This window comes from Canis lupus, chromosome 3 (assembly GCF_003254725.2).
Source record: "Canis lupus dingo isolate Sandy chromosome 3, ASM325472v2, whole genome shotgun sequence".
In the NCBI taxonomy this organism is placed as follows: domain Eukaryota; kingdom Metazoa; phylum Chordata; class Mammalia; order Carnivora; family Canidae; genus Canis; species Canis lupus.
The window spans coordinates 45,455,500-45,467,655 of record NC_064245.1 but is presented as its reverse complement, the minus strand read 5'-3'; the positions used below and the strand labels follow the sequence as shown (position 1 = coordinate 45,467,655).

The window sequence follows — 12,156 nt, the reverse complement described above, 5'->3', positions numbered from 1 at the left end:
CTAGTTGCTACATAAATATGTATTTGACAACACTGTCACTAAGAGGTAGAGGAACAGAGTCTGGGAGTGTGTCACTAAATGATTCTGCATTATAACTCAACTGACTACTATTATCCTACTGAGATGGGGAGAAGATGTTGATGAATAACTTCAGTATAACTTGTAGACATGCGATATGGAAATATTTAGATGAGTAACATAACCTTTTTGCTCTCCTTGCTGGAAGAATATAGAACTGAGGATGAATCAGTATTCGTATTTATTACTACCATTATTATTAAATTATTTAACATGAATTCACAACTGAACTCACTAGACCTTATAAGCATCAAAAAAAAAAAAAAAAAAAAAAGACAACTCTGGCTAAGAACAAGATTGATATCCAAAAAGATTTCAAGAATATGCTGTGATATGTAGAATTTAGGTTTATCTAAGATGTGCACAGAGCATGAAACATCATATATCTCCTCTTAAAATATCTTAAATGCTATGACATTAGCCACTTGCTTATAATTAAAGTATGTTGCCATTTCACCAAGCTTTCATTTACAGAAGAAAGTGCAAATTCCATTCCCCTTGAACTTTAGCTACTTCCAACTTTTTTCTTTGTTCTTTTCTTTAAAGCTTTGCAACAAATGCATCCCCATATGCTTATATTAGTTCATCTAGTATTAAACATATTGGCTGTGCAAAATGTTGGCACCCATTAATAAATGTTTTCATTTTTTCATTCTCTCTCTTTTTTTAACTTTAGATTCTTCCTTTGACTACATAAGCAACAGCTGTCTAGCTGCCTGCACAAGACTGGATCTAATGCCTCTACAGAAATCTAGGTCAAAACACTTGGAATGCATGAATATCAAACAGAGTTTTCAAAACAGCAAATGAATACATCTTTAACTGGTGACATTTTCCTGTAGCATATGGCTGCAAGCTCAGGGGACTGGATGCTTTTTTGATGAATATGTTCCATCAAAAACTAGGGGATGGCAGTAGGCTTTTGCCACCTTCTGTTTTGCCTTATGAAATGATAATACAAATGCATAGATAGATACAATGATCACAAGGCTTTTACCTTCAGACCTATTCTAAAGATGCATTTTCCCGTTTGGATGAGTTGCTTTGTCTTTGACTAGGTTTAGGTTTATACATGACTGTCAAAGGTGACAACCCGTGGGAGCAGTTGTCTTTCTTGGGCAGAATTTGATTGGTGGAAATCTTAAAAAAATTTGAACTGAAAAGTAAATATTTACCAAAGAGAGGAATTGGGGAGCTTGGTCACATGAGTAACTTACAGCCACAACAGCAAAATGTTGATTCAAATCCCTTGTCAAATGTCAATATTGAGAGGCTGGTTAATCATTTACCAATTTGAGAGGCTGGCTCCCTAGTCCTGAATCTGCCACCAGTAATTACAGTGTGACCTTGGACATATCCTTTCATCTCTGTGACTTCACTGTCCTTCTATTTTATGAAATGAGAGGACAGGACTACATTTTCTGTATGGTCTTTCCTAGCCCTAAACTTCCAGGGTTTTAAGTTCATGAAGTTTATGAAGCTGTTTCATTGTTAATTGCATCATGTCTATTGAAGCAGTAACAGAGAAGAATATGCTTTGATACCTTTCTTTAGTTGACTGAAGATTTATTTCTTAAAAAGAAAAATTATTTAGAATCCCCCTCATCCCTATTAGTAACAGAAGACAATAGCGAAACTGTGCTGGTTAAGCAGGGGAGGGAAGTGGGAAGCACCCTTGGCCCCTACCCACCCCCAGACACACACACACTTCTCAGGGCAGCATCTGAAACCTGTATGAGGAAAGCCTGGCTCTCCACCAATCCCAGTGTGAAAATCAGTGGCTGAGAAAATGAGCCTGTGGGGGTGTTCTGTTTGTAATGGCAGTGATGGAGGAAAGAAGTATTGGAAACTGAATTTTTCTCTTTTTGCATTCAGCAAATTTGTACTAAGTAAACAATGCATTTCAGTTTCAAGTTAAGCTTTAAGTCCAATGTTCTGCTCTTCGTTTGGCTTCAGTTTACAAAACCACCAGCAGAACTTGTGAGTATCACAAGACTTTACAAGTGGGCCTTTGTATTCACAAAGTTGACTAGTCACTTTTCTCAATTTGGTGGTGCCCCAACAATATTCTTGAAATCACATTTGGAAAAATACTCCTTACTTTCAAATAACTAGAGGAGATTTCTTCCTACTTCCAGACTCACCTTGTTCCACACCGAATCTTGTGACAAACCTTTCTGAGAAGTCTATGCATATAAACTTGCAAGTGCTCATATGTTTGCGTGTATGTGTATGTGTATATGTGTTCCTTTTTGGTGAAGTGATAGTGTATGGTACATACATAAAAGCATTTTGATTTAAGTTTAATAATATGTCTTAAATATCATACTTTAACATTAACGTGTAATCTATATCTTTGTAAATGCTTCACAGTCTTTACTGTGGATGTACAAAAATTTTTATACCAATTCATCTTAAAGGGCATTTACATGGTTGTACTTTTTTTGTCTTATTTTCTTACAAAGTACCAATGAATATCCATGTAGTTGAGTATTTATAAATAAATGTGATAACCTAATCTCCCAGAAATAATATTGTTGGATTGGGAGATATCTGCACACTTAATTTAGGTGTAGAGTGCCAAATAACATTTAACTACAGTTATTATTTTCAGTTTGTTAAATTGTGACTGTAGTTGAATATATTTTCGTATGTTTAAAAATTACTTATATGTAAAACTCTGTTCATATTCTTTGTCCATAAATGGAGTTAGGACAACTTAGTAGCCATCTGGAAAAAAAAATAAAATTGTATTCCTACTTTATTTCCAACACCAAAATAAACTCCAGATGGACCAAAGATTTTACACTAAAAATAAATGCATTAAAGTACTATTAGAAAACATGAGAAGATGTTTTTTGTAAGTAATCCCAAACTAAGAAAGGTCTTTCTAAGCATAATAGAAAACCTCAAGGAATGATTCTAAAGATGTATAAATTAATAAATCAATATATATTGAAAAAAATAAAAAATGAATGACAAAGTTACAAAAATAAGAATAACACATGACAACAGTTGATAGTTTTCAATGATTTGTAGCTTTAAAATGTTGTGCCATCAAGGCTGAGGTTGTAGAGAATTGAAAGAGTTCATTACTCTCACCACAACAAGCAAAATAAACTGGATAGACTACAAAATCATAGTTTATTTTAAAAACATCAGAGAAACAAGAACACAAAGAAAGTTAAATTAATTCTAAGGCAAAGATCCCTTGATGGATTACAATAGACCAACAGCTGCTGTCATCCCTGGTGGAGCTCAGGAGAATGAGGACAGGCCATAGAAAAGAGTAAGGAGAAACCAGTTTAAGTTTAATGGTCTTTTAATGGCTCTAAGTGGGCTGGCATGACAGATTAGAATTCCACAGTGCATTAGCCTCATAACAGGTTTGCCCCCATCCCCCAATTCTTGTTGCATCTTCACTGACTACTTACAGGTGCTTCACTGAAAGCTGGTGACATCCGAGGGGAGCTGAAAGTGATCTCTGCTGATCAGAAGAAATGAGAGACACTGCTGAAGAGATACAGCTCTTCCCAGAGAGAGCAAGGCAGCCACCACACACACACTGACATATGTACATGTCAATGAATAACATATTGTGGGATTTTGCTGGGTTTAAACTTTATAAAAGGAATGTATCAGTCTGTAAGTAGTCTTATGGAATTTTCACTTAAATTATACCAAGAGTCATTCATAATATTAAGTGTGGCTGTGTTCCATTGCATTTTATTTCACTTCATTTATCCTCTCTGCAATTCTTTGTGTAACTATACCTCAATGTTTTTATCCATTTGCTTGTTGATGAACCCTTACATTGTTTCTGGATGACTAAAGTGATGCAGTAAGCATTCTTGTACATATATGCAAAAGTTTCTGTTTTGTCTGTACCTTAGTGAGGAAAATCTGGGGTATGTAAGTATTCAACTTTATAAGATAATGCCAAATTATTTCCCGAGTTTGTCATAGCAGTTTACACTACCAAGAGCAAAGTCCAAGATTACATTGAGTCACATCCTCTCCAACTCTTGGTATTATTAAGAATTCTTAATTATTACGATATGAATAATTGTCAACAACTATCATAATTGGTGTTTATACCTCCCTGATTAATGATGTTGATGCTGTGATGTAGAGGGTTTTGTCATGTGTTTGCTGGACATACAGATTTTCTTTTCTGTGAAATGTCCCTCATGTCTTCTGCCTATTTTTCTACTGAACTTCCTTTTTCTTAACAATTTATAAGAGTTTTAACCTCTTAAAATATAGTATTGAAAGCATCTTCTATTTTTATTTTCATTTTTCTTGACTAACAGCCTCTATTCTCAATGATCTGACATATATTTCTATTACATATTAAAATTCTTTGTATGCATGGGCTATTCTGGTTTAATATTTACTCCACTGGTCAATTTCTCTTAATTGCTATAGCTCTACAATATGTTTTATAGCTCTAACATAGCTATAGAATATATTTTTCATATGTTTTAATATCTGATAGGGGACAACTCTCTCACCTTTTCTCCCTCAGAAAATATTGGTGGTAAACAATCCCTTGTTTTTCATATAAAATTTTGAAGGAACTTGTCAAATTTCCTGAAGAAGTCTATTGGAAATTTGATTGGGATTGCATCAAAAAAATTGATCAATTTGAGGAGATTTGATCTCTGAAAGATATTTTTTCTTTTCATGAATATGTGCAACTTCTCCATTTATTTAATGAATTTCACTGAATTTTTTTTTAAGATTGTATTTATTTATTCATGAGAGACGCAGTGAGAGGGGCAGAGACATATCCATGCAAGGAGCCCAATGTGGGACGCGATCCCAGGACTCCAGGAATCACGCCCTGAGCGGAAGACAGACACTTAACCGCTGAGCCACCCAGGCGTCTCTTCACTGAAGTTTTAAAATGTTCTTTGTATAATCTTACCCATTTTTGTTAGATTTATGACTTGGTATTTTATAATTTTGGCTTCTATATCAAATGCTGTATTTTTAAAAACTACTTTCTAGTTACTTGTTAGTGAAGAGAATTGAAATTAGTTCTGGATATCTAGCCATTTTACTAAATTCAAATTACTTCTAATAATTTGTTGAAATTTTAAGATTCTATATAGACCATATCAACTGCAAAACAATCAGATTCTTGTTTTTCTTTCCAATCTTAATCCCTTTATCCTTTCTTATTGTGCTGGCTAATCATATCTCAAAACAATGTTGTGTTAAAATGGTGATATGGAGGATTATTTTCTTTTCTCCTATTTTAGAAGCTGTCTTCAATATTTCTCTAGTAGCAGATGTTTCTCACTTTTCCAGCTATGGAAGTACTCTACTATGTATATATCTTCACCTTCTTCAGTCATTTTACCTCTGGTTTATATTGCTTATAGTATTGTACTGACAAAATAATAATTATTAGTAGTGGTAACACTGGGAATTTCTCTAATATTTTAATAGTGATGATGGCTGTTGGTTGGGATAGAGATATAAATTTTCTTCCTTTTTTGAGAGGGAGGTTTTCCTAAAATGCAAATAGTTAAGAACTCTGAAAAATAAATTAATTTTTCATATTCTTCTCTACTTTAAGAGATTGTGTGGTGTATGACTCAGCTTTTTTTTAAGTTTCAAAAATTCACTTAGAATATTTTGTAGCCTAGTCTCTTTTTATGAGGTTATTTTTAGTGATTTTTAAATCTTATATGTTTAGCTTTCTCTTAGTTTGGTATCTATTTTCTTATAAGGAATTTTCTTTCACTGATAATTTTAAGTATTTTGACATAAATTTATGCATATTTTCTTTTAACACTATTTTTTATATATTTCATATTCTTTATGTATTTGCTAGGCTTTTTTGTTCTAGTTTTGAAGTTATATTTGTCAATAATTTTCAAGTATAAAAAAACAACTCTAGATTTTCTGGGGGAATCAATATTCACTCTATTTGTTTCATCAGTATTTTTATCTTTTTCTTTATTAGTTTCTTCTTTCTTTTTATCTTAGGTTTGTTTGGGTATTTATTTTATTAAATATTTACATTAATGTAAATGTTTTATCTTTGTTCTCCTTTATTTACTAATGAAAATATCTTCATAAGCATTTATAAACTCTGAATTGTATGTGACACCCATGGTTCTCAACTGGGGGCAATTTCACCCTCCAAGGGACATTTGGCAATGCCTGAAGACACATCGAAATATTATGACTTGCACCAGAGGGGAAGAGGCTACTGTGGCCATCTAGTTTGTAGAGGCCAGAGATGCTGTTAAATAGCCTGCAACGCACACAAATGTTCCAGACAACAAATAATTAGCCAGACCAAAATTTCAATTGTGCTGAGGTTGAGAAATACTCCTACAGACCTTTGAGACATTCAGTTATTTTGATCAATATTATAAGCCATTCCAAGTAAAATGGGCACCCTCTCATTTTTTCCCCCTTTGACTATTTGTTAAAGATCAAAATCCAGTGCCATTCATATGTGTTTTATTTGGCTAGCTCCATATTTAAAAACAAACAAACAAAAACAATTGCATCTTCTTAAATAGGATATGCACTCTATAGATTTCCAGTCTCTGCCTTCTACTTAGTATTATACTCCTGCCCCTGAAAGAGTGACACTTTTATGTTGCCCATCTGACCATTGTAGAAATTGGAGTTTGCACTCCTGAGTTCTATACCGAAAGATCTTCAGACTCTTTCTCTTTCATTAATTTTCCCTTCCCAAATGGGGCCAATCTATTTCCATTGGCAATAGTAGCTCACTGAAGTATTCCAAGTGTTTCTCAAAGATATGCCAGGAGGACTGGTAACATCAAAATCTTTGACATAGGAAGGGTGATTTTTATAAATTCTCACCTCTGTAGGGTGGCATGGTGTCTTTTCTAGTACCTCCTGCAATAAATAATAATAATAATAACAATAAGTAAACATAATCATTGATGTGTTAAATTACATAAGTAATACCTATTCCTTATTTTATGCTCTAGTATGTAGACAAAGCCCCATTTTTTTCACGTTGAAGATGCAGATAATAGAAACACATTTATTTCAAAACTGGATATGACATGACCTTATGTAGTATCAGGCTTACAATATGACTACTATGGTGATGTAGGAGGCTTTGCATTATGAATGTTTCTTCTGAATTTACTTAATACTCAATGAATGTAAACGTTTGATAATTGTTTATTCAAATACAGTTATGTATCAAAATGATTAAAGCTTCCTTTTATGGAAGCAGCATCAATACCAAGATTTTCTATTTATGAGTTATGAGATATCAACTTTTCTTTTTTCACATTTGACAACTTCTATCTAAGCAGGTTAATGAGCTAAATACACAGATCATTCTAATTATCCATGTCAGGGAATATAACCATTGATAAGAAATGACACAAAATCAGGAATATTCTCAGACATTGAGAATCAAAGTTGCGAATTTTTGTTTTATTTTTCTTGAATTGGCAAACACACTATTTAAAATGTCCAGTAATCAACAGAATACAATTCATATTGTTTTATATGGAAGGAAAGAAAGTTTTATATAGTCTGAGAACTTCCTGAACTTTTAAATAAGGAAGTACCTTATTTTTTACAGTTTCATTGAGTTATAATTGACATACATCATGTATAAGTTTGACATACAGCATGATAGTTTGATTTACATATATTGAGAAAAGATTACCACAATAGTTTCAGCTAATATTCATCTCCTCATATAAATTCAATAAAACAGAAAGACAAAAAAGGAAAAAATTCTTCCGTGATAAGAACTCATAGGATTTACTTGAAAGTAACAATATTCCTACATATTATATAGCAGTGTTAACTATAGTCATGATGTACATTTTATCCTTAGTACTCATTTATTTTATGACTGGAAGTTTGTTACTTTTGACTACTTTCATACACTTCTCTCCACCCACCTCCCCCCAGCAAACCTTCCACCTCTGGTAACAAGTCTAATCTCTTCTTCTATAATGTTTTTCTTTGTTTGATTTAAGTTTCACATATAAGTGAAATCATACAGTATTTGTCTTTCTCTGTCTGACTTATTTCACTTAGCATATTACCCTTGAGGTCCACCCATGTTGTTATAAATGGTCAGATTTTCTTATTTTTATTTTATGGCCCAAATCCCTTTATCCACTTATCCAACCTTGGCTACTTAGGTTATTTCCTAATGTCGTGGCTATTGCAAATAATGCTGCTATGAACATAGGGATACTGATACTTTTTGAGTTAGTGTTTTTGTTTTCTTTGGGCGTATTCCCAGAAGTGGATCATATGGTGGTTCTATTTTTAATTTTTTGTGGATCCTCCACACCGCTTTCCATAGTGGCTGCACCAATTTACAATCCCACCAACAGTGTATAAATGTTTTCTTTACTTCACATCCACATCAGCATTCCTTACATAGGTTGCATTTTCTTTTGCTGGAAGGTTTCTTTTGCTATGAAGAAGATTTGTGGTTTGATGTAGTCTCACTTGTTTTATTTTTATTTCTATTTTTATTTATTTTTATTTTGTTGTTTATGCTTTTAGTGTCATATTAAAAAAATTACTACCGAGACCAGTGTCCAGTTGCTTTACTCCTATGCTAACTTCTAGGAGTTTTGTGGCTTAAGGTCTTGTATCTAAGACTTTCATCCATTCTGAATTAATTTCATGACAGGTGTAAGACGTAAGTCTTATTTCATTCTTTTACATGTGAATATCCAATTATCTTAGCATATTTACTGAAAAGACTGTTTCCCCCCTTGAGTGTTCTTGGCTTCCTTGTCAAATAAATATTAGTTGACTATATATGCTTGAGTTCATGTATGGGCTCTTGGTTCTATTCCATTGATCTTATAGTCTATTTTTCTTTCAGTACTAAACTATTTTGATGACTATAGCTTAATAGTATAGCTTGAAATTAGGAAATGAGATATATCCTGCTTTATTCTTCTTTCTTAGGATTCATTAATTAGTCAGGGTCTATTGGGTTCCATATAAATTTTGTAGTTTTTTTTTTCTACTTCTGTAAAGAATGTCACATAAATCTTGGTAGGGTTGCATTAAATTTATAGGTGATTTTAGATAGTATTGACATTTAATAATATTAATTCTTCCAATTCATAAACTCCTGATACTGGCTTTGCCCAGGGGGCAATCAGCTCTGCCCCACCAACCTTCTGCTGGAGCACCACTGGTCCAGAACAGCTTCCAGGAGGTTTCACCAGCCTTTCTGGTCAAATGGAACTAGGAGACATACTTCAAATGACTAGGGCTGTAAGTCAGCTCCTTACCTGGTTGTGGGCAAACCAGGTGGTAGGGCCAGCAAAACTCATTTGAGGATCTGAATTAGGCAGATCTGCATCCCTTCGAATTCCCTTTTCAGAGTACATCCCCAACCTGATTCTGTCAATGAGCAAAGCTGCTGGTTGGGATTACTACTTGGGCATTGCAGATATGTAGTTGGTGCCAAGATCTGGGTGCTTGTTGTTACAAGCCTTTCCCTCCTTCTTGGTCACAGGCAGATTCCTATACCTTTTGACTCACTGAGAATAAAAGAGATGTATGCAAAGAAATTGATTTCTCAAGAATAATGGCATTATTCATTTAAAAGCCAAAATAGTAAATGCATTATTTTTGAGATGTAAAATGAATCAGCTGCCTAAAATTATTATAAGTAACAACCTGAATATTAAACTCAAAAGCAAATGGATGTGTTCTTTTCTTTTGTTTTCTTTCTTTTCTTTTTTTTTCTTTCTTTCTTTTCTTTCTTTCTTCCTCTTTTCTTTCTCTTCTCATTTTAGTTCTTTTTTCTTTTGGCCATTTGTTTAATGATTATAACAGTAAGTGTAGAACAGAAGGTTAAATATGAGAACCTATAGATCGAAATATGAAATTCCAAATTTTTCTTTTCTTCTGAATAAAGATGCTGGCAATGTGAACATACAAATCAGTAATATAAATAGTGGTCTCCTCTGGAAGGGACCTCAGAAATCATTTACTCTGATTTTATAGATGAAGTTGTAACTTTTTCAAGGTCATACAAATAGATGGCAAGGTTGCAAGTGGAGTCACATTTCCTGAATGTTCCATAGTTCACTGAGGTTCCATAGTCAAGTAACTCAAGCCTAATTATTGGCTTCTTAATATTCAATCTTAAGTTATGAATGATGACATTCACTTGTGATGTTATTTCTTTAGTATATTTGAGAATGTTGGTGGCAAAGAGTCACCAGAAGAAAGCCAATAAATAGCCTTTATGTGTATAGATTTTATGTGTCTGTGGAGGAGGTAGAAATAGGATTATATTAATTGTAGTTTCATGTCTTCAAATTTGTTAGTTTTGGAAAATACTAAACTAAATCCTCTTCTGAAATTAATAAATTACAGGATAGCAATGATTTCCTGTGTAAGAAAATACAGAACAAGAAAACAAACAAGCAAAGGCTTGTGGCTTTAGTAAATTAATAGATGGATAATAAATCAACAATATAATGTAGTTATCAGAAAGATAATGGAATACAATGTCATCCTCATTGTATAAGAGATAGCTAACGTAAAAATGCCGAATATTTGCCTATGTATGTATTGCATTGAACTGGGTATTTTGCATATACTACTTTACATTTTTACCTTGAAAGATAATCATTCTCATTTACAGATGAGGAAAGGTAAATATCTAACACAAGTTCATTCAGCTTATTTTAGTGGCCAAGTTGGCATTTGTTCCCAGATCTGTCTGGCCCCCAAACTCATATCCCTTTCATTATGCCTCTTTGGGTTTAACTATTTATGTTGAGTCTCACAGGGAACATGAAGTACACTTAAGTGGGTTCAGAGGAAGGATTCTAGGATGACAAATCATCAAGAAACAATGCTACATGAAGAACAGTTGAAACAATGAGCAAGTTTTGTCAAATGAATAGTAGCATTAAGATAGTAAAAGAAAAAATCTAGTGAGTACTTCATCATGTTGAGAAGAATTTATATTTATTCTGTGTAGTGTATGAGCATGGATACTGGATCACTTACTGGGAGCCAGAGGGGAGATTGACTTAATAGAGCTAAGAATACTCCTTTGTTTTATGTAGAATGGGAATGAGATAGAAAAAGGGAAAACATTTTTTAAATAATTTTTAAGCATTAGGGTTAAAATTGATTGGAAGTACTCAAAATGCAACTTGATGAATAGGATGTTTTAGACTCTATTTCTACCTTGAGCATGATATTGAAGAAGGTGTTTAAAGATCCTGCCAAACTAATAATTCATGATTTTTACTACACGTGTGTCAGAGACAAGGGGTCAAAGAGAAGGACCATGTTTTATTACACTTGTTTCTTACCTCCCTATCTTTACGTGCTCTAAACTCAGTAGATGCACATTAAATTAATCAGCAGGTAAATGACCAAAAAATCAAAGATAAAGTTATCTTTTAGCTTAAAAAGGAATATTAAAAAAGCTTTATAACCAAGACCTTGAATGAATGAAATGGAACCAGTTATGTTTATAGAGTTGTTTTTATTTCTTTACATTTTAGTGATATTTTGACACATAAATATAATTCTTGAGTCTGATTGTAAAGTGATGTGTTTGAGTATCTCATTGGGGAGCCCGCTTCTCTTCTCCTTCTGCCCCTCTCCACTGCTCATGTCCTGCTTTCCTTATATATAATAAATAAAATCTTAAAAATAAATAGATACGTACATAAAATGAAGAGAGATTTTTAGAGGAAACACAAGTTGTTAGGATTTTTTCCCCCTAGAGAGAATCAGTACTGTGTTATTTCATTAAGAAAGAGCACAGAGTGGTAAAAATAGACTCCCTGAGAGAATAAAGTTAGAAAAGTAGTTTGGTGGCAGTTATGCCAGAGGCCATACCACATTTCTTTAAGTTCAGTATCACATCCTAATTTTGAAAGACATGTAAATGCTAAAAGGAACTCAAAGGCACATGGAGCCAAACAGTGACTGGAGGAAATGAAGATGCTCCCAAATATGTGATTAGGAAGAAATAGTTGGGGTTGGTGTTGTGTATCTGTGAAAAGAAACAACTGTGCTAGGAGGCTGATACCAAGGGACAGA

General features: G+C 33.4%; 1 long non-coding RNA gene across 3 annotated transcripts in view; it reads left to right on the top strand.

Annotated features, from left to right (window-relative positions):
* Nucleotides 1–5,683, top strand: part of LOC112653803 (uncharacterized) — a 29,176-nt gene extending 23,493 nt beyond the window's left edge. For all 3 annotated transcript variants that reach the window (XR_004814686.2, XR_003132543.3, XR_004814687.2), the window contains one exon: nt 755–5,683. This is a non-coding gene — a long non-coding RNA (uncharacterized LOC112653803). The remainder of the gene's footprint in view (nt 1–754) is intronic.
* The last annotated feature ends 6,473 nt before the right edge of the window (nt 5,684–12,156 follow it).